Source organism: Callospermophilus lateralis, chromosome 1, assembly GCF_048772815.1.
Source record: "Callospermophilus lateralis isolate mCalLat2 chromosome 1, mCalLat2.hap1, whole genome shotgun sequence".
NCBI lineage: Eukaryota > Metazoa > Chordata > Mammalia > Rodentia > Sciuridae > Callospermophilus > Callospermophilus lateralis.
In genome coordinates, this window is record NC_135305.1 from 93,688,942 (window position 1) to 93,710,832 (window position 21,891).

The window sequence follows — 21,891 nt, forward strand, 5'->3', positions numbered from 1 at the left end:
CCCCAATCTCAGTCACCGCTCTCCCATTTTCTCATCACTCTACACACCTAAGGCTAGAAGCTACTGCTGTCCCCATCAAGGCTTTGATGATTATTTGACTAGAAGGGCTAATAAAGACTGTGGGTACCAGAGGCCATGGGCCACCAAGGGCTCCTTGTTAGAAAGTAAAGTACCTGAGTTGGCTCACTGGTTTGAAAAACCTTCATGCAATAATGACAGAATATTACATGTGAAAACTGAAGAATTCTGAACCAAGCAGCAAGCTGACCAGGTCCTCAGCAGATTCTGTTCAAGACAAGAATCTGCTTGAGAAGATGACTGTATTGTGCCACCATCTGTTAGGAGCTCTTCCCATTGCCACCAACAGCTGTTCTTCTGAGCAAACAGAAGGTGATGATGGCCAAGTAGACCACACTCTTGAGCAGCAGGAGGAGGTAGGTCCAGTAGGCAGAGATGTATGTGAGCTGCAGCCTCAGTGCATCTAAGAGAGGTCAGGCAATTAGTTTCACCCGTCTTTGACAGGAAAGGACTCCTCATGGGGGAGGGTGCCACAGATGTTTATTTTTGGTGACCTACACTGAAGGGACACCACCCCCACCAAACCCCAAAGGTCAACATCTACCACTCACACCCAAACCACCCAGTGCAAGGCTCAGCTTGCAAGTCAAGTCCATTAACAAGCTCTGCCATACTCACTTAGAAACTTCATAATACTAAAAGTAAGGTTTTGCTTTTAATGTTTGAGTCCAGTGAAAGACAAATGTATGTCTGAAACTACATTTTAGATTCTCTTCACCCTCAATATGTCTCTAAGTAAATAAAATAGATAATATTCACTATCCACTAACAAAATGTCAAATAGTATGCTGAGAATTTTGTATAAAAAGCTTTAGTGATATTTAATTTTGTAAGATTCCATAGCAGCAAGAAACAGTTTATTTTCATCCTCATTTTACAGATGAAGTGAGGACAGAGAAAGAAGTAATTTTCATGCAACAACCTAGATCAATATGCATAAAATTATGCTAACTCTAAAAAGGTTACAGACTATGTGATCCTATTCTTGAAATGACAAAGTTATAGGAATGAAGGAGAGATGGGTTTTCAGGAATTAAGAAGGTTAATGGTAGTGGACAGGAAGGAAGCAGGCAGAGATTAAAGGGCAACATGGGAGATACTAGTGGTGATGGAAATGTATCTTGACCATGTCAAAGTCTATACTCTGTTTTTATACTGTATTACAGTTTTATAAAACTTATTATTAGTGAAACTAGATAAAGGGAACATGGGACCTCTCTATTATTTCTTACCACTGCATATAAATTCATAGCAATATCAAAATAAAAATTTAAATCATAAAAAAAGAAAGAAGGAATTTGCTTGTTGCATGCATTTTTGAAGTGACTGGCCCAGGTCATGATCACAGCCACATGATGTTAAAGAATACACTCTCATCTACCCTGCGATTCTGCAGTATGGAAGTACAGCCAACATCCCAGAGGTTAAGCTTAAGTACTAGTTAGCTTGTTTATTTCAAGCCTCTGGGCTTTGCATGTAGAGAATGAAATGAGATATATAGGAACTGTACAACCCAAGAAAATTTGGTGGTTTTCCCAGTAGAGTGGGTGAGAGATTTTAAATAAGAGGGCACTAGAAGAAATTGATTATTGAAAATCTCCAGCGATGTATGGTAGCTGTGGCTCATTCACATATGTTTTACATATATCTCTCATCTTAGCTGTGATAGTTTTGGGATAATTGCCACTGATGTCCTTTGAAGTTTGGTAAGAAATGTGTTATCTCAATTACTATTTTAATACAATGGTAGTAAGTCACAGTGGCTCTTCAACGGGTTACAAAGCCAGGACAATTCTTGTGGAAAATTCAATTTTTACAAGTTCCATCTTTGTAGACTCAGAACTGAACAAAACTAGATATTGGTGAAGAAAGGGCCCTCGAGAAATGTGCTTATGACATCATGTTCTCTGCTAGATGAGCAGTTACAGCTTCTGCTCTTCTGGAATGGCAACTGAGGTCCAGAGATCCAGGGAAATAAGAAACAGGAGAATGATCACCAGGTTTTTTGCACATGTGTAGGTAAAAAGAACTAGAAACTGGTACTTATTCAGAACCTGTTAAAAAGAACCTGTTCTAGATATTTCACATCTGGATCTATGCCTCTCCAATAGTTCTGAGTTTAGTTTAATTATTGTCAACTGGAAAATGATCAAAGAACTACTTGCAGAATGGAAGTCACTCACCCACTTTTATGTAACTGGTCACTGAGAGAATAGAGGTACAGTGAAGTCTGTGGTGTTCTGAACCCTTACTACCATATGGCCATGGAGTCTCAGAGCCTTGGCTTTGGAATGTCTTGTTTTAGGACTCTCTTTAGAAAAAGAATAGGGAACTGAGTAAGGGTATGAACTCTATATGATGGCTTGAGTTGACACACCTGCTATAGTCATGTGGCATGGGCAAAATACTTCATTAATTTAAGCTCATTGTCAACATCTGTAAAATGAGAGAAACATAGTTGAGTCACAGCATAGAAGTTTTCTGAGGATTAAGAACAAAAGTGCATGTAGAACCCTACCCAAGGCCTTGTGTGTAAAATGACTATGTGACATTTTTTAGCACTTGTGTTCTTAGCATCTAGCAAAAGACTAAAAATAAATAAACAAATTTAGAAGTAACTTGTATCATGCTTGCCCCATGTATGTATATATATATATACACTCACATATATATACACACACATACACACACATATACATGCATATATATGTGTATACATCCATATGTATGTATATAATTGTGTGAATATATATGAGTACACATATATGCAATTTTTAAAAAAGAAAGAAAGTTACAAATATTATATATTTTTAAACTGATAAAAAACAGTCACAATGGTTGTGTCTATTCATTATTTTTCTTCTAGATGTATTCTTGTTCATATGAGCTCACTTCCAGTATGAAATTTAATTGACCACTGAGTTTTCTGTTTGTACTTTTAAATATGGAGTTGGGGTATAGACTTTTTTGGAGTAAGGCCCAAGATATAAATTTGAACACGCTCATGTTTGGATTTGAAATATTTTCAAGAACTGACTTTTGGATCTTGAAAGCATGTTTTTCCCTTAAAGTGACTTTATTCACTAAAAGATAATAATGATAGCATCTATCATCTATTTATTAAAAATAATAAAACAGTCTCTGATAATAAAGTTTCTGTTTCCTAAATTGTCTAAATAAATGTTGGTTGCAAATTTGGAACTGATTAACTTTATCTACCTTAAGAATAATCACTTCATTCATTTGTGCTTCCATGTGTTATGTTTATAAAAAAATCAAGAATCAAGACTACAAAAGTGCTATAGAACAACAATAAGGACAGAAGCTCCCTCCTTAGCTCTGGAGTAACAGGAACCCCATGAATGGAATTTGTTTTAAAATTTAGAGGCTAGTAAATCATTATTTAACTAGAACCTCTCTTCTGAATAATATACATCACCAAGGAACTTACTATTCTTTGTATTTTTCCCTAATCACTAGAAAAATCTGAACCTAATTGGGCATGTAAGCACAGTGGTTAAATTAACCTTGTGCTTTACATATTTGTCTCCTCTCTGTTTCTCAGCAAGGAAAATAGAAAATTGGACCTGCCTTTGCATTCTTACTTTAGTTTGTTCGAGGAAAGGCTATAAGTAAATATATAAATACCTGAATCCATAATCTATCTTTTTTCTGCTGAAAGTATTATAGTTGATCTTGTTTATAGCTCTAGGGAAAATCAGACAACTATTCAGACCTCATTGATCATTACAGAAAGTAGTCTTACTTGGGAAATCTGGATAGTGCATGTCAAAGGACTTTACCCAGTTTGATATGTGTGTGTTCCTCACTGACACAAAGGGAATTTTAGCCACTGGGAAAATTATAAAAAGATTGCTTCCCATGCCCAGTAGGGCATTCCAACTGCCGTTTAACACTCAGGACTGTGAACACACAGTGAGTCACTGGACCACTGCAAGGCTTCTATGCAATCATGCCTCTGCTCAGCTGTGTGGATGTGTAACTCACTGCATCCAAAGGATTCCTTTGGGACATCATGCCTGAGTCATATGTGGTTCTAAGTAACAGGGAAAGAAGATTCTCTATAGACTGCAGCACTTTCTACTGTGGGCACTAATCCTAGACTATTCATCACATTCCAACTCAGGCCTGAGGTATGCTAGCAAAACAGGAAATATTTATGTAGGTGCATTTACCAATGGCAAGAAATATATGCATCACAGAGAAATGGAGTCTCTTCATACATATTAGCTTCATTCAACCATAAGTTAGAAAATATTGTCTAACAGTGAAATATAAAATAAAAATCAGAACAACTCAGCCACCACAAAATTCAGTGGCCAAGGTCATTTCTTTTTTATTTTTATTTTTTGCTCTTTGAACTATGTTCCAACTCTTGTCTGAGCAGCATTTTTGTAACCAAGCATTCCTTCTTTGTAGATTAAACTTTGTGCATGGCAAGACCGAAGTCTGTGACTTGCCTAGATGGTAGAACATTTCTTAAAGTCATGTAATTGTTCTGATTTCTAAATCAAATAAAATCATCAAAAAGTGGAAACTACTTTTCAGCATTTAACATTTTGCTACATGCTTCCATATATGTTATTTTATTCAATATACATAAAATTCTAAAAATACACTCTGTGATTCTAATATTTTAAATATTAGAAAACGAAAGTTGAAAAAGCTTAAGGCAAACTTTTCTATGTTTACTTTAATAAGGAAAATAATAGGCAATTTATGCTAACATGAAATATGATTTTTAGGAAAGATTTACACTTGTTTTTCATAATTACTTGATTGAAAATGTGGACAATTCCCTTTAAAATATTTTTATGGAAATTTATATTTACATTTAAGATGCACATACCTTTCTTAATTGCAGGAAAGAGAATCTCTTGATCATCTCCTCCTTCATTTTTCTCATGTTTAACAATACACTTATGCTCTTTATCCATTGACCCTCCAGTCACATTTAGCCAGCTCATCTTCATGTATGTATCTTTAGTCTTCATGGTATTTCCCTGCTCGGCTTTCAGAATCTTCTACCCTTCTTTTTCTTTCCAAAATACTGTAATAACATCAGGGAAAAAGTTCTCAAGAAGACAAAGATATGTCCCAGATTTATGATGATTTATTTTAGCAACTGGAGGAAGAAAAATGTGGGCTTTGGGGAAGTGTCTGCATTAGAGATTTTTTTTTTCTGTGAAGGAAATGGAATATCAATTAAAAAGAGTATCAATTTGCAAGAATAATTGGAGAAACACAAATATTGCTTGTTTTGCAATAACTTGGCACATATCAATAGGAGAACAAGTTGCCATTGAAATAGTGTTCACCATGGCCTTTCATCACCCAGAGGTTGCAAAGTATTTATTATTGTCCTTACTTAACAGATATGCAAAGAAGTTAAGTAACTTGTTAAAAGTCACAGTCATGGAGTGTGTCAAAGCCTGGATGGAAACTTGATCTTTATTCTTTCTCCACATACTAAGGAGGGTATGATTTCTAACTGTTCATGAACAAGGCTTTCTATGTTCATAACTTCACGTATTTTTTTCTCTCTTTTATTTTCTGATAGTGGAACATTTTGTCAAGGTATAATTCAGGGGAGGGGAAGACAGTCAGGCTACTTTAGTGATCTCTCTAGATGAGGCTCTGTGCTCCCTTCTAAAGTACTTCTCTTGCCCATTCTTTGTCTCTTCTGTTCTTTGGACATGTAACTCACAGACTCATGCTCTGTGATTCTATGCAACTCATTCATTTAGCTGATTCTGGAATGCACCCTATTTATCTTATTTCTCAAATGAGTAAGGGTCAGGAGGTAGGTTTTCTTTTATGTTTGTTATAATGCACTGTCACTTTAATTGTGAATTATATTTGTATGATTTTAGTCAAAGTTAATATGTTAAGTACTCTAATTTTCATCTAAGGGACTTAGATGAAAAGTGTGGTTCTTCAAGGGAAATCTACTGTTTCACTATAAAAATAAGAAAAAATTAAAACTCAAATGATGATTGGAAAACTTTTCCTTTATTACCTGGTGCCTCTTTCCCTGACAGTATAAATTTTATGCTTTTCAGGATAAAATGAATCTTGAACTTACATAACTTTCTTAGTAACAGTTGACTAAGCATTAAATAGTGTATTTTATTATACAGTTAGTATCTATGGTCTGGATTCTTATATTACATGCTATTTTAAAGCATTATATTTAAATATCTGTACAAGAGTGTTTTCAAGGCCAAATTTATTTTCACAATACATAAAATGGCAGAAATCCTATTTTATTTGAATAACAAATAAAATGGCTATTACCTAATTTTTTAATTTAAAAAATCAGTATGCCTATTCAATTCATTTTTGTATATGCATTTGCCTAATGATACTGCCTACTTTGTATTTTAAGATCCAGTGAAATAAATTCCATGTTTACCAAATATTGACTGAATTAACTATTGAAGTTATATTTCAAAACTACAGGGAGACTTTTCTTCAATATAGGTTTTGTTTTGTTTTCTTTCATCAAATAATTGTGAAAGCTATTTCATATTTAGTATGCATTTTAGATTTCTGAAAAGATTCCAATGATTTCATAGTTAACTATTTTCTGTATGAATTTAAATTTCTTTTCTAACAAATATTGGCAAAAGAGTAATCTTATTGGCTATAAATTATAGGACAAACTATTATTGATGTAGGAGATATGCTCAATTGAAATAAATGTTTAAACTTCCAAGCATGTTAGACATTCTTTAAACAGAAAAACTTTAAACACATTTTAGTGTTATTTTTATTAGCAAATGAAAAAAATCCTCCAAAACAAACAAACAAACAAACAAAAACCTTCATTTTTTTTCCTGTGAGTGAATGCTAAAGTACCTTCCATTTGATCAGTTAGAAGTATACTTGAATCATCTAGAGAATTTCTATCCTGTAGTAAATAATATTGAATAAAATAATCTCTCTATAGTGGAGACGATACTCACCTTACCTTTGAATTTAAGAAAAATGTACTGAGCACCTATTATGTGTTGGGCCATGTGCCAACAACTGTCTTCTCATTATCTGATTCAGTTTTCACATAACCTTATTGGGTTCATATTGTTATCTCTTATTCTAAATTAGGAAACTGAAGCCAAAATGATTACCAAACCTCATTAAGCTCTGAGCCAAACAGAGATCCAGGTGAATCTACCTGCAAAGTTCTTTCTCTTCCCCAACAGTTTTAACCACAAGAAAAGGGAACGTGTCTACTCCCTGAGTCTATCACTGTCTTACATGTAATAATAAAATTTGTCCCACTATTCAACACTTAAATAATATCATTATATAAGAGCACTTTAAAGAAGTTCACATGTCCACAAAGAAAAATCCTATCATAGTATAGGATGTTGGCTATCACCTACGTGAGTTAAGAATTTGTTTTAAAATCTCTCCTAAGATTTCCACACTAAACTCCCATCCATCACTCTCCTCTTTTCTCCCAACATTCTTACTATTATTCCAGTAGAAGCATTTCATGTCTTCCTTCCTTTACCTTGGAAATGTTGTATGCTTTTGATATTCACCTGTGACAACAAGTTTGGTTCTACCACTGAAGACAATCTCATTATAATTCCACAGTGATTCTACCCATACCAAAAACATTAGATGAGTTTGGTTTCCCTGAGTTCTTCAAATTCTAGTTCTAACATCATGGCCTAGAATTCTTAAGATACCAGTGTTCTGGTCCTAGTTAATTTTGCTCACAACAGGATTTCTGACTGAGCAAATCAGTCTTTAATTATCTTAAGAGAATCAAGAGTGTCAGTGGAATCAACAGCACTATCAGCAGTCAATGAGTAGAAATGCTTTCCTTGTGTTGTACAACATAATTTTCCCATCAGTAGTAGCAAGACACATGAATTCCAGCTTTTGAGAGAATGTTCAGTCTCAAATGTTTTTTGTTCAGCTCATGCTAAAGAGTATCTTCCAACTGGTGGCTTGACTCTTCAAGGCAGAGTGACCAGAAAAGTCACAGGAGACCTGACCCTCAAAGCCATCTCAGGTCTCCATGTGTTATCTGCATGAACCAATCTGGATCAGAACATGGATGCAAATATTATTTCTGTGATAGAGATGAAGACATGCTGAATTTAAACATAAAGAAAGTACAAGAATATAAGTGGCTTTCTTTCCAAAAATAACCAAATATGTGGATTACCTTATGGTAAAACAGGGGAAAAAGGCAGGCAATACAGGGGCCTCATAGTACAGCTTTTGTGCAGCCTCTTCCATGAAAAATGGTCTTCCAGTTCTCTGACCCCAAAAGCCAACATGGAGAAGATATGAACCTAAAATAAATGTCAGTTAATGCTGTTTTTGGAAACAGCACTGGTAAAACAAATAAACCAAATAAAAAGTCTAATATAGATTAGTAAATATTACTTGGGTTGATGTCTGTATAATTTATACTATTTTACAAATTTATAAAATAATAATTAATAGGAAAATGCCTTGCTTTTGTTTCATGAAGAGATAATAACCAGGGATACCACCATATGAGGTTTCCCAATAGACACTCAGATCTGAGATGACATAGAATATTGTCAAGTAATGCATGTTTTTAATCCAGGTGAAGCATGGACAAAATTCCTAATGAAATGTAAAGGTTAAAAAAAAAGTATTGTTTCTCAACTGGTATTTGTGTCAATATAATTTTTAACTTTGTAGACCAATCAATTAAGAAAGTACACATTATAAGTAGAAACTGATATTTACTATTTCTTTAGTTTTAAAGACAACCAATCATAGTAATCATATAGTTAAATACTTAATAAACATATATTCAACATAATTTATTAGTATTTTGTGATTTATATGTGTAGAAGGATGAACATCTAGATTTTTACAATCTTCTTTTTACAGTCCAGTTCCCAGTGATAAGAGCTTTGATGAGCTCTTCCAGAATGGAAATGCATAATGATGATCTCTTAAAAAATCCCTTGCTGAAAGAACTGCTCCTTTCGACTTGAAAATACACACTAAGGTATCTAGAGCATGGAAACTGCTCATCAGAGGATCCTAACCTGTGGGTATTATCGTACCTTTTACAGCTGTTAAAGCAGGTCTGAACTATACCAGTGAGGAATATTATTCAACACAGCTGCTGTAGTTCTCTTACAAGATTCAGTATTTCTAGAAAATTTGATGTCAACACATAAAGAAACTTGAGGGGAATGGTGTCAAAATCATTTGTCATTCTATAGAAGTTTACTAAGATTCACTTCTTGAGTATATAATAAAAGCATAATCATTATGATTTTAATGATATCTTTTGGGGAGAGAGGAGTAAATTCAGTGCCATGATTAGAAGCAGAAACATTGGGTTCATGCATGAGTAATAATATAAATTGTGATCTGTTACTAAGTAGTCAAATTGCCCAAGTAAAGACAACTTAAAGAAGAGGAAATCTTCAGAATATTATTAACAGGACTAATTTGGCAAAATCATATAATGGTCCAGATTCAGGTGAGTCTCACTGAATCTCCAAAGTTGCCACATTTCCTGGTCTTGTGACTAGGAAGTAACTGAACTTCTTTAGTTCTCACTGTGAAAAGGAAATGAGAAGTTTTCTTATATAGGGTTGTTGAGTGATGACAGAGGCATTGAAACTCTTTAGCATGATGTTGGGCCCACAAAACAAATTACCTAATATTATTTTTTCTTTGTAATGGGATGATATTGGGCCATTTTCATCAGTTTCTTCAGCCAAATGTAATACCACCTGTCCAATATTAATATCACTTCCTCAAAATATCTAGAAACACAGGTGTTTCATTTTAAAGTCTTATTTTTTTAATTTCTGATATTTGAATTAGGATGGTCATCCTGAATGTGTAATGTATGTATTTATTTATTTATTTATTTATTTATTTATTTATTTATTTATTTTTAATTTATATATGACAGTGGAATGCATTACAATTCTTATTACACATATAGAGCACAATTTTTCATATCTCTGGTTGTATACACAGTATATTTACACCAATTCTGTCTTCATACCTGTACTTTGGATGATGATAATGATCAACACATTCCCCTATCATTAATAAACCCATGCCCCCCTCCCTTCCCTTCCAACTCCTCTGCCTTATATAGAGTTCATCTATTCCTCCCATGCTAGGCTCCCTATCCCAGGATGAATCAGCCTCCTTATATAAAAGAAAACATTGGCATTTGGTTTTTTGGGATTGGCTAACTTCACTTAGCATTATCTTTTCTAACTCCATTTACTTACCTGCAAATGTCATGATTTTATTTTCTTTCATTTCTGAGTAATATTACATTGTGTATATGCCACATTTTTTTATCCATTCATCTACTGAAGGACAAGTAATTTGGTTCCACAGTTTAGCTATTGTGAGTTGTGCTGCATAAGCACTGATGTGGCTGTGTCCCTGTAGTATGCTGTTTTTAAGTCCTTTGGGTATAAACCGAGGAGAGGGATAGCTGGGTCAAATGGTGGTTCCATTCCAATTTTCCAAGAAATCTGCATACTGCTTATGTGGAATTTATAAGTAATAAGTTCCACACAAATTCAGAAAGGAAAAGAGGTCAACCCAGGATCTTCAACAAACTACAAAAGATGACAGTGAGGCCCAATCAAGGCAAAATCTAATAACACTCAACTATGGGCCAGGAATCTTTAGTATTGAACCTGTGTGTTATCTACCCTTTTATCTCCACCATTCAACACCAAAGCTATCTTCAGTACATGTTTGGAGAGAGAGTGGATGAACAAATGAGAATACAAAACCTTGGCTTTGGGTAGTTTGTGAAACAAATAAATTTCAGTAATATGGGCCATCTACAGGCAATATGATTTTTTCAATCATATCAATCCATTTTCTGACAAGGAAGAGAAAAAACCATCTACAAAGCGATTTTGTTTCCATATCCAGCAGCCTAGACCTACAGAAGGATCCTTCATGTTCTGAGGACAAGAATGAGACAGAGACAGATAAGGTTGATTTCAAGTTGATTTTTCTAAAGTACGCCCATTCATTTTCTGTCTTGCAATCTGTACACGTGGAAAAATAAGATTATGTACCCCATTTGAATCAAATGTATGATATGTCAAGATCATTGTAATGTTTTGAGCAACTAATACAAAATTTTTTAAAAAATAGAAAAAGTTACTTAACAATAAGAGTTGCTATGAATTTATTCTCTCCTGCAAATATTCTGATACAGCTTGCAGTATGACACTGGCCAAATTGTCTTAAAAAAATCTCAGCTTTCTCTCAAGCTTCATGACGCCACCAGCACTTTAGCAACTATGCCTTCTGGCTTTCTTTGAAAGTTCTTGAATATAGATTTTTGTATCATCTGATTATTTGTAAGTTTTCTCATGAATTGATCTTATAAATTGTTTTCCATTTTGGTTAAATCACTGGAAATTGACAAAGGAAAATGAAAAATGTTGGAGAAGGAAAAAAAGAAAGCTAGGCCTACAGGTCAAAGAACCACCTTTCTGGAATCCAGGGAGCTCTGGAAGTTGAGGCAAGAGGATTGCAAGTTAAGAGCCAGCCTCAGCAACTTAGTGAGGCCCTAAGAAACTTAGTGGGATCCTGTCTCAAAATAAAAAATAAAAAGGGTAGGGATGTGGCTCAGTGTTTAAGGGTCCCTGGGTTCAATAAATAATAAGTGAAAATTAAGAAACCACCTTTCTAAAGTACCAAGAAAAGTTTTCCAAGAATTAAATTGAATTAAGTCTTTTTTTTTTCTTTTTGATTTCCATGTGTTCAGTTATGTTAAAAGTACTCAGAGTGCATCAAAGGAACCAATCTTCTGTTCTCAAAATCACCAAGGCTTTTCTGTTAGCAATTTGGGAATATGTTTCTGAAAGGAGGAAGCTGTTTAGTAGCCAAAAATGCAAATATTCCAACCCATTTGAGAGCTGTGATCCAATGTCTCTGTTTTCAAAAAACCCACATTTATCATTTACCATTTGGCATCATGTTTTTTTTGTTTTTTTTTGGGGCAAAGCCAAATAAAAAATAAATTATGTGATGACTTCTTATTTCTCCTGGAATAAGGATAAACTTGTAGAATATTATCTCCCATAAAATTATAGATTCCTCATTAAAATTGGAATATAAGAAATAATTCCAGTTTTCTGATAAGTGGAAAGCAGAAGATTCATGGGGGCATTTCTGCAATCTTATGTCCACTCCAGGCCCACCTTGTCCTGGCCTAACTTCCATGAGCAGACATGGCCTGTGCTCCCAAGGGACAGGAATTAATGTGATCATGGAGTACAACTATCCATTCATAGCAGCTTATAGCCTCCCAGTCGGAAGGAAAAAGAGCACTGTCTGAAAATTATGTTTCAAAAAATGTTTTTAAATCTTTGCATTTATTTATTGGAAAAATTATGTAAATGGAGAATTCCAAGTTATTTTATATTGGAATTGTAGATTGCACCTGGCTCTTTTACCACATGTGACTGAGGCCCATGCCATCCCTTTTTGTCTCTGATTTTTCCTTATTCCAATGCAAGAAAAAGATATATCAGGTGTCTTAAGAATTTTCTGTATATTCAGAATCATTAAGGAATTAAAAAATAAATTACAAAAGAAAAAAGCATCTTTTATATAAACAAAGAAATAAATTACAATAGAATAAGTAATGAATTATAAATCTCTTAAAAATTTACAAGAAAATACAAGAACTATATAAAAAGCACAATATAAGTTATATCAAAGACCTATGATAAAACCTATACACACACAGAGAGAGAGATATTTTTTATATTTTCTTTTAGTTTCAGTTGGACATAATACCTTTATTTTTTTAATTTTTATGTGGTGTTGAGGATTGAACCCAGGACCTTGTACATGCTAGGAAAGCACTCTACCACTGAGCCACAACCTCAGCCCAAGAGATGTACACTTTTGAAAAGAAACCTACTGTCATAAACTGACCTATACTATCTAATTCATATGCAAATTTCCTGTACTTCAAATCAGAATTACTACAACATTTTATTTTATTTTTTGATCTAGGTGTTCTTATTTCCAAGGTGTAGCTAGTGAGATTTGCAACATGGAAAATCCTGAGCACTCTAACAAAACAGAAAGCAGACCAGAGACAGCAAAATTTGAATGAAGTGTGTGATCCCCAACAGGTCCCAGGGTTCACAGTGAAGTGCAGGAAATCTGGGCTTTGGGTCAGCGGGTCCTCTGGGAACTCACAAACAATTTACATATATGTTTATGAAATCATCAATCACTGCCACTCACATGTCCTTTTGGTTGAAGACTATGACAAGGAAACTGTTCCAGTGTTGGGATTTCAGACAAGGGAGAAATTTACAAAAATGAAGGGCAGTAAGTGGCCAGGAGAGAGCACTATGGGGGTCAATGGAGCATGGAGTCCATCCTCTGCTGACCTTCATCACCTTCTGAAGAGTGTGATAGTCACATACTTTACCTACATAAAACCTGGTTGGGATCCAGGCCATCACAGAGAAGAAAAGACTGAGTTGTCTTAGATTCTTTTTAAAAGAAATGCTATGTTACTAAGAACAAAAGAAAACAGCATTTTTCACGAGAGAGGCAGGAAGAGGCACTGGAGTAAGAATATGAAAGGTAGGCGTGTACCTGCCTTTGAGGTTCAGTAGCTTCAGACAAACCATTTAGCCTTTGCCCTCTCCAGGTGCCTGGTTCCTCATTTGAAGTGGGGACATTGGACTAAATATAACTTGAGGAACCTCCTTGTTCTAATACCTGTGAACCTGGGAATAACAGCATGGCAGTGTCCATGTGGTTGCATAATTATGAACCCAGCTGAGGGATTATAATAAGAAGTTCTTGTAAAACCACCCCTCTTTTTTTTCCTTACCCAGGTACTGAACCTATCCCTTAATTACTGAGCCACATCCCCCAGCCCTTTATAAAATATTTTATTTAGACACAGGTTCCTGCTAAGTTGCTTAGGGCCTTGATAATTCACTGAGGCTGGCTTTGAACTTGCAATACTCCTGCCTCCGCCTTCTAAACTGCTGGGATTATAGGCGTGCTCTGACTTTGTGAGATCCCAGCAGGCACAATAGTTATGTGGCTTCATCAGATGTGACAACATTATTGACAGGTAAAAGATACCATCTTTTCTTGCATCTGTCTCCAAGTGGGAGTTGAGCTTGTCTTGCTTGTAATTCTTTGCTGAGCCATAAAGGATTTCCCTCTGGGGCTCCCCTTCTTTCAGTTGGTACCAATTCCCAATGCCCTTCTGGAGAGGGACCTCAACGAGTTTGGTGTGAAGGATTATGGTAGCCCCACTCCCATCCTGTACTTCTGTATTTCACATGGGAACCACCATTGCCGAGCACCTGAGATTCATGATCTGGAGAACCAAACACAGTCTGGCTGTGTCCATTTACTAGGTGATCTCCATACAGACATCCTCCTCCTACCCTTTGTCAGTAGCTCCAAGACTCTCAATACCTAAAAATGACCAGGATGTTGTTCTGAATCAAGGGGGATGAGCAGATGGGACAGAAGGCATGGGATTCCCAAAACAAAAATATTTACTATATGGCTGTTGAAGGAAAAAAACTGTCAAGTTCTTTATTAGAAATATTAAAAGATTGAAAATATTACATTTTATCTGCACTTGATTTTATATCTAATGCTTCTTACTTCTTTTTGTAGGTCCAAGTTTTTGAACCATATAATTGTTTTGCCTCACCAACATTCTCCTTAATAGTTCTATAGAGTCAGTCTTCTTGCAACAAATTCCCTCTATATTTGTTTTTGTCTGAGCATTTCTACGTAATAACTTTTTCTTTCAATACTTTGCACTGAATTTACTATGAATTTTATTTATGAATGTAAACATTCAAATAAGTGGAAAATGAAATATACTGTTTTTAATTAATTTGGAATTTGTCATGTGTATCAGCTTCAGAGATGACAAACATCAATACATTTTTCTATCAAGAAATTTAAGATGACATTAGACAAATTGAAGAGTTTGAATAATCTGAATGAGGTGAGTTCCTAGTTGTCCTGGACTGTGAAGTCTATCCCTTGAACCTCCTGGCATTTAACCCCTGTTCCTCAACTGCAAAGTAGGTTGCTGTAACCTGTGAATGTGGTAAAATGAGATTCTGGCTCAGTTACTCTGAGGTAGAATTAAATTTCTGCATGTTTAAGAAGTTATTAGGGCAAACAGCTGCTGCTGGTTCTCAAACCACACTTTGAGTATTAGTCTAAATAATTTCATTTTTCTAATATGCAATAATAACCCACATAATCAATAGAATACCTCAATTATTAAACATTAGACCTCATCCATTTTTGTTAGAATGTTATGTGTATTATTGAGTCACTAAATCTCAAAGAGTTCTTGCTGGTCAATATGATTGCATTATCATTTTTTAGTAAAGAAATTGAATCAAAGGTATGTGAAATAATTTATCCAAACTCACTTAGTTAACTTTGGGAGGTTGGATGTTCAACAAAGGGGCAGATAAACATTGAAAAACATAGAAAAATCAAGTAATTATCATTTATTAATGGACCCTAGGACTCAGATTTAAAAAAATTCTTTCTGGGGCTGGGGTTGTGACTCAGTGGTAGAGTGTTTGCCGAACACATTTAGGGCACTTGTTTCGATCCTCAGCACCACATAAAAATAAATATAAATGAATAAAATAAAAGTTGCAAAAAAGCATTTAAAAATACTTCATAATAAATAAATAAATAAACAAACAAACAAACAAACAAACAAATAAATAAATAAATAAATATTATAGGCTCCAGGTGTCTGTTGCAACTACCCACCTATGGCACTCTAGTACAAAAGCACCCATAGGCAATATGGCAAATGGGAAAGGCTGTGTTTCAATGAATCTTTACATACAAAACTGGGGTTGTTAGTAAGGGGCATAGTTTGCTAAGTCTCTACTCAATGGTAACTACTATTACCATAAAAGGTTTATGTAGTTGTTTTTTTTCTTAGAGTTACAGAATAGGACCTTGATTATTTTGAAAATATAGGAAATTTAAGTGTGCATATATGCACTGGTATATAGTTTATTTAAATGATTTGTTATAAATTCATAAATTGATAAAATATTCAGTCTATCATGTAGACACATTTAAAAGAAACAGAAGCTTTTCATTGAAATGTGTAAAATCTGTGAAATAAAAAAAAGAAATTAAAATCATCCATCCTTGCAATATATGTTGGCACTCTTATCTGTTGCTCTGGAAATTGCTCTGGTTGCTTCACTGCCCTAGACCAACTGCAAGCAAAGAAGAGAGATTCCCATGAACAAATAATATTTGAAGAAGGTACAAAAAAGAATGACTTCCTTCTCTCCTGGAGTATTGGGGGCCGGTAACTCACAGCCTAGAGTGGATACAGGATGACTGCTTTCAGGAGTGGCATCCATCTGCCAGGTTGGCTGCCCAGGGAGAAGGTGAGAAAGGAAGGGTCCTGAGAGTTGAGGTCTCAGATTAGTGCTGGAGAGTGTGGCTGTTCTGGTGTCTCAGAGAAGAGGAGGATTGGGTGATTTCCTGAGTTCTCCATGATTTTCTCAGTTATGAGTGGTGCTGGGGTTTGCTGCACCACATGAGCTGAGCAGATCAGGTAAGTGTGTTAACTGTCTGCATATTAAAGACATCCCTAGTATTCATGTCTTCATCTGGGTTTTGGGGAAAAATGATTCTATTACCCACATACCCTTTTCTTCTGCAATTTTACACTAGAAATATTGCAGTATATACACTATAATATATATTTATATACTATAAATATATAATAGTATAGTGGGATAAGTATCAATATCCTCAGTTTAGAAATGTTGAAAGCTGTTATTTGAAGTAACTTGTCAGATACTGTACACCTAGTGGGAATGAATGTTGGGAGATAATCCAGTCATTTCTGTTGATGTATCTTGGCTTTATTAAGACACTTTGCAGGAATAGAACACACATGTGCTGCTTGCTTTAGAGCAAGGAAAAGCACTGAAAAGCAGTCCCTGCCAAAAATGCATACTCTATCTGAGCCGTGTGGGAGCATGCCACTCAGTGGTCATGTGGGAGATTTTCAGTACCCTGAAATAACAAAGAGTTGTTTTGGTATCCAGCAAGTTATTTTGCCTCCTTTTCCCACTCTGTGAAAAGGATGCCAGGTAGTTGCTTCGTGTGTCAGTGTAATCCTGTAAGCAAAGTATTTAGTATAGTCATAGATACATCGAAAGCTCTCAAGAAATGTGCATTATGATTGTTTAACCTCAAAATTGGGCAGGTGTAGTAGGTAATCTCTTCATACAATGGAAATTTCAGGTTATGACATGGTCCTAGAGAATCAGGTGGTATATGTGTGTTCCCAAAAGAAGAGGCCTGAATTGGCCCAGGGCATAGGTTGAATCTAAAGGCAAGACCAGTTCTGTGACTTCCGAATTTTTTCTGAAGACACAGAACTGGTCGTGCCTTTAGGTTCAAGACAGGGTGTTGGGAAAAATAAGTCAAGGAACACATGCAATCATATTTGGAGAGACAAACCCAGCCCTGACTCCAGGCAAAATGTGGGTTCAAGATTGCTAATTGCTCCCAGGATCTTGTAGTAGTCAGGCCTATGGCCACAAGGAGATAGCAGTTGATATAGAAGGAGGGGGCTTGGCTCTGAAAGGAAGCTATGGGTTCTTGGGCTCTCAGACCAGACCCAGTCCCTGAGCTCCTAATCTGAGAGAGCTCCTAATCTGAGAGAGCCAGGCTTGTGCACTGCAACTGAGGTTCACTTTCCCATGTCTCTAGAGGCAGTATTTGGAATTTCCTGGTTTTGTGACTGGGTGGTCAAATATAAAGCTAATGGAATTTTTTGATAAAAGTATATTACGGCACTATCATTTACACCTCCCATAGACATAAAGCTGAAATGTGGTGTTAGATATTGACAGCTGTGCCAACACTGGCAGAGCAAAATGATCAGTAGAAAGAGATGTAATGTAGATGTTGAGCAATGGGATGGTGAGAAAATAGCAGGTTTTATTTTTCTGGTTTTTTTTTCTATTTTTTCACAATTTTTCAGATTTCTAAGTATAAGAAAATATTTCTTTGGGGGATAAAAATTTATTGCAACCAATAGTGTTATAAAAATAGGTTTTAGATTTTATTGTCAGTATTCACAACTATTTCTCTCAATTGTTTCTATCATCCTTATTAAATACTTTATATATTCTGCACCAAACCTGCAGCCACACACACTCTTCTGGACCTTTTTTTTTCCTTTCCTCCACTAGTTTTTCTGGTATAATACTCTCCTCCAGATGGTGTAGGGTATATTCATGTAAGTTAAGCACACAAATCAAAAGTACTTGGGGGGTGCTGGGGTTGTGGCTCAGCAAGTAGAGCCCTCATCTAGCACACGTGAGGCCCTAGATTCAATCCTCAACACCACATAAAAATAAATTAAAAAATAAAGGCATTGTATTCAACCACAACTATATATATATGAACCATTCTTGGGCAGCATGCAGTCCAGGAGGAGCCAAAGTGGGCCTTCTTGGTCTTTAGCAAGGATTTAGGAGACTCTTATCAAAACCCTCATGGTTTCCAGTAAAAGAGAAACATGGGGTTGAATGATTTAACTGCAAATTCCCCCGAACTGGGTCTCCCTGCTGTTGTCCCAGAGGAAACCATTCTGGTGGACCCAGACCTCAGGCTGCTTGGGGTGGCCATGCAGCGGGTGGTAAGAGCAGCAGCAGACTGATAGAAATCCTGTGTGAAGATCCAAATGCTAAGTGTGGGACCTTGTGTTATAAACCCTATTCTTGTTTTATTTCATGTAGCCTAATGTCTTTCATGCTACTTTGTGTTGTCTACAGATAGAAAAATTTTTGTTCTCTTTAAATACTGAATAACTTTCTGGAGATTCCTCTGTGTTTGTGTGTGTGTACACGCTTGGCCAAGGATGAGAGATAGCAGTATGGGAGTTTGGTCGTAGGATGCAAATGGAGGCAGGAAATAACTCTTAGAGGAGATTGGGATAGATACAGAGTGGTTGTTAGGCTTTGGGCTCATGGTTTCCCTTTGTAAAGAGTACAGTGAGGTCAGGGGCAGGAAATGGGATGAGGGCTGATCCCTATCTGTGTACAAGGAGCAGACAAAGCAACATTTTGAGTACAGATAAAGGCAGGTCTGAACCACTGTGCGAGTCCAGTAGGCACAGTAATACACAGCAGAGTCACTTTCCTCCACATTTCGTACTTCTAATTTACATTTCCCATCTGGGCCTTTATAAGCATCATATTTCCCTGAAATGATTCCTGAGTCCACCACAACCTTGCAATTTAAAAAATTATGGTAAAGAAGGTATCTTGGGACCTTGCCTTCCTTGAATTGGTACCAGTAGATGAATTTATTTGTTCCACGTAAATCACAAGTGATTGGCACATGTGATCCAGGTGAATTTGTGACTAACATCATTCTTCTCTCCAAACTGGAAGATGTGTGACTTCCTGGAATGGTAACAATAATAAAAATTAATGGCAAAGAGGTAATGGAATTTTTTGTTATGGCCTCTTTATGGGAAAACAACATCCCATTGGCATCTGTGCCACATACTCACCAGGAGGCAGGATGGCTAGAAGTAGGGCCAGAATCCACAGCATGCCTTCTTTCATGGGGCTTACAAGGAAAAGGACTAGATGACAAGAGGAGAAGAAAGGCCTTCCAACAAATCCTGCTCAAAATTGTAGTGATATCTCCAAAAGTAACTTACAGCTTATCCTCCTGAATGAGTCACAGGCAAGGAGAAGTAACAGAGGAGATTCCTGAGAAGACGGCCCAACTGTTTACCAGAAGGGGTTGGGCTGAGAGGAGCCCCTGCCTCTCTCCTTCTGCCCCCTTCTCTAGCACCACCCTGTGGCCACCAAGTGCAGGTCCTCTGCAGAAGAGGAGAAGCCAGGAACCTGGAAAACTCAGAAGTGAAGCAGATTGAGTACATACATGGTGGGGAGGCAGAGCCCAAGATGAAAATGTCTTCTTATACCAAAAGGTCTGTCTGAAGTTTAGAGTTTTGAGGTTGCTGCTGCCGCCATTATCTTGTCCTGATAAAAATCTTCTTTATTATGGCCTGAACCACCTTCACTTACATCAGTAAGTTGACTTTGGGGCAAACATCAACTGAAAATCTGATAAGATTGATCCTACTTTATTAAAAGACTCTGGGGATGTTGACTGCACATGACACTACTCAAACACAACTGGATGTGTGGAAGGTGGGAGTCAGTACAGGGAAATGAAGCTACCATAGAAGCGGAGGTCTTAGGTCACATGCAGGATGGCTTTGCAGGTCCCAGCATGCTCCATTGTCTAACAGTTCATATCATGATCCTTCCTCTGTTCAGGGAGACTGAGTCTGACCTGTCAATTAATAATTGAAGGAAAGTCACATGCTGGATCCTAATGGAAAGAATGCTTGGTATGTCGAAATAACACATCTTTAGTAAGGAAAATGCTTATGTCTCAGGAGGGGAGTGGAATCCACATCAAGTCTACAGATGAGCCAGATGTCAGGTTACTAATTTTGTCTAAGAAGGAACATGACTCAGACTCAGACACACAGGGAGAAACCTGTAGAATGGAGCTCAACCTCATAGAAAGAATGACAGTGAATATAGAAAAAGCAGAATGAGTATATGATTAGAATGTGCCATGAAGGCAGACTGGAAAAGTCTATACTATCCCTGGGACTGGAAAGATTGAGTACAGGGCTTGAGTACCCACTCTGCAGCATGGATGGGCAGGAGAAGGGTGAGACATTTTTATTTTATGCTAACATTAGTCTGCTTTCTTCTTCTTGCTGACTCCAGTGACTGATTTATGTGATGTGAATGTCATATGTAAAGCATCACTTAGGCTGAATCTGAAGTCATTTTTCTCTGAAGGGAGACTACTCTGATTCTATGGATGTCTTTCTGCTCCTAAAGCACATTGCTGTTGTCCACATTTAGGCAGACCTGTGCTAATGGCTTCAAGGACATGGGTTTTCCTCACACGTGTAAACTAAGAAAATTAACCCACAGGTACCAGAATCCTTAAATTAAATACCCGAGAAAAACCAGACATTTGGTATTATCTTGGGGCTTCATGTGTCCTTTGCTCTTTCCATCAGAACAGTGTCATGAGGGGCAAGATGTAGCTCAGGGATACCTAGCACAGATAGTATGCTCAAGCCCTGTCTGGAACTCAGCACCACAAAAGCAAAAGCAAAAAACAAAGAAAAAACCAGAACAGTATCAGAGGAGTGGTGTGGTATCTGAATAATCCTGAGCATCAGATTCCCAACCCCCTCCCACAAAGGATAACAAACTTTTCATATCCAACCCAGAGAACCCAGCATACCACAGCAGGGAGTGCAGGTCCCATCCATGCCAGTATAAAGGTGGATGCTTCCTTCCACTAACTAGCTGTGGCTTTTTGAAAGTGAGCAAAGTTGGTTGTGGTTTAACTGCCCTCACCTTCTGTTCTAACACCCCAGCCACCCCTGAACTGCCCTAACCAGTAGGGGCCGGTTTGACTCTGAGCCTTTTCCAAGAATCAACCACATTTGACAGAGCACAAAAACAAAAGAAGTCTGAGAAAATAAAATACCATCAGCCACAACAGTTCCCCCTGCAAGTCCATTAGTCCCCCATAACCACAGCTCTCCCTCTCTGCACTGTTCATATTCAATGCTGCCCAAGTGCACTGGGGGAGGGGAGGGGCTCGGGTTGAAACCATAGGAGGGGATGCCTAGTTCCCAGCCAG

General features: G+C 36.7%; 1 pseudogene; it reads right to left on the reverse strand.

The window, feature by feature from the left end:
* Positions 1-338: 338 nt before the first annotated feature.
* Positions 339-19,763, reverse strand: LOC143397660 (T-cell receptor gamma chain C region C10.5-like; annotated as a pseudogene).
* Between the last annotated feature and the right edge of the window lie 2,128 nt (positions 19,764-21,891).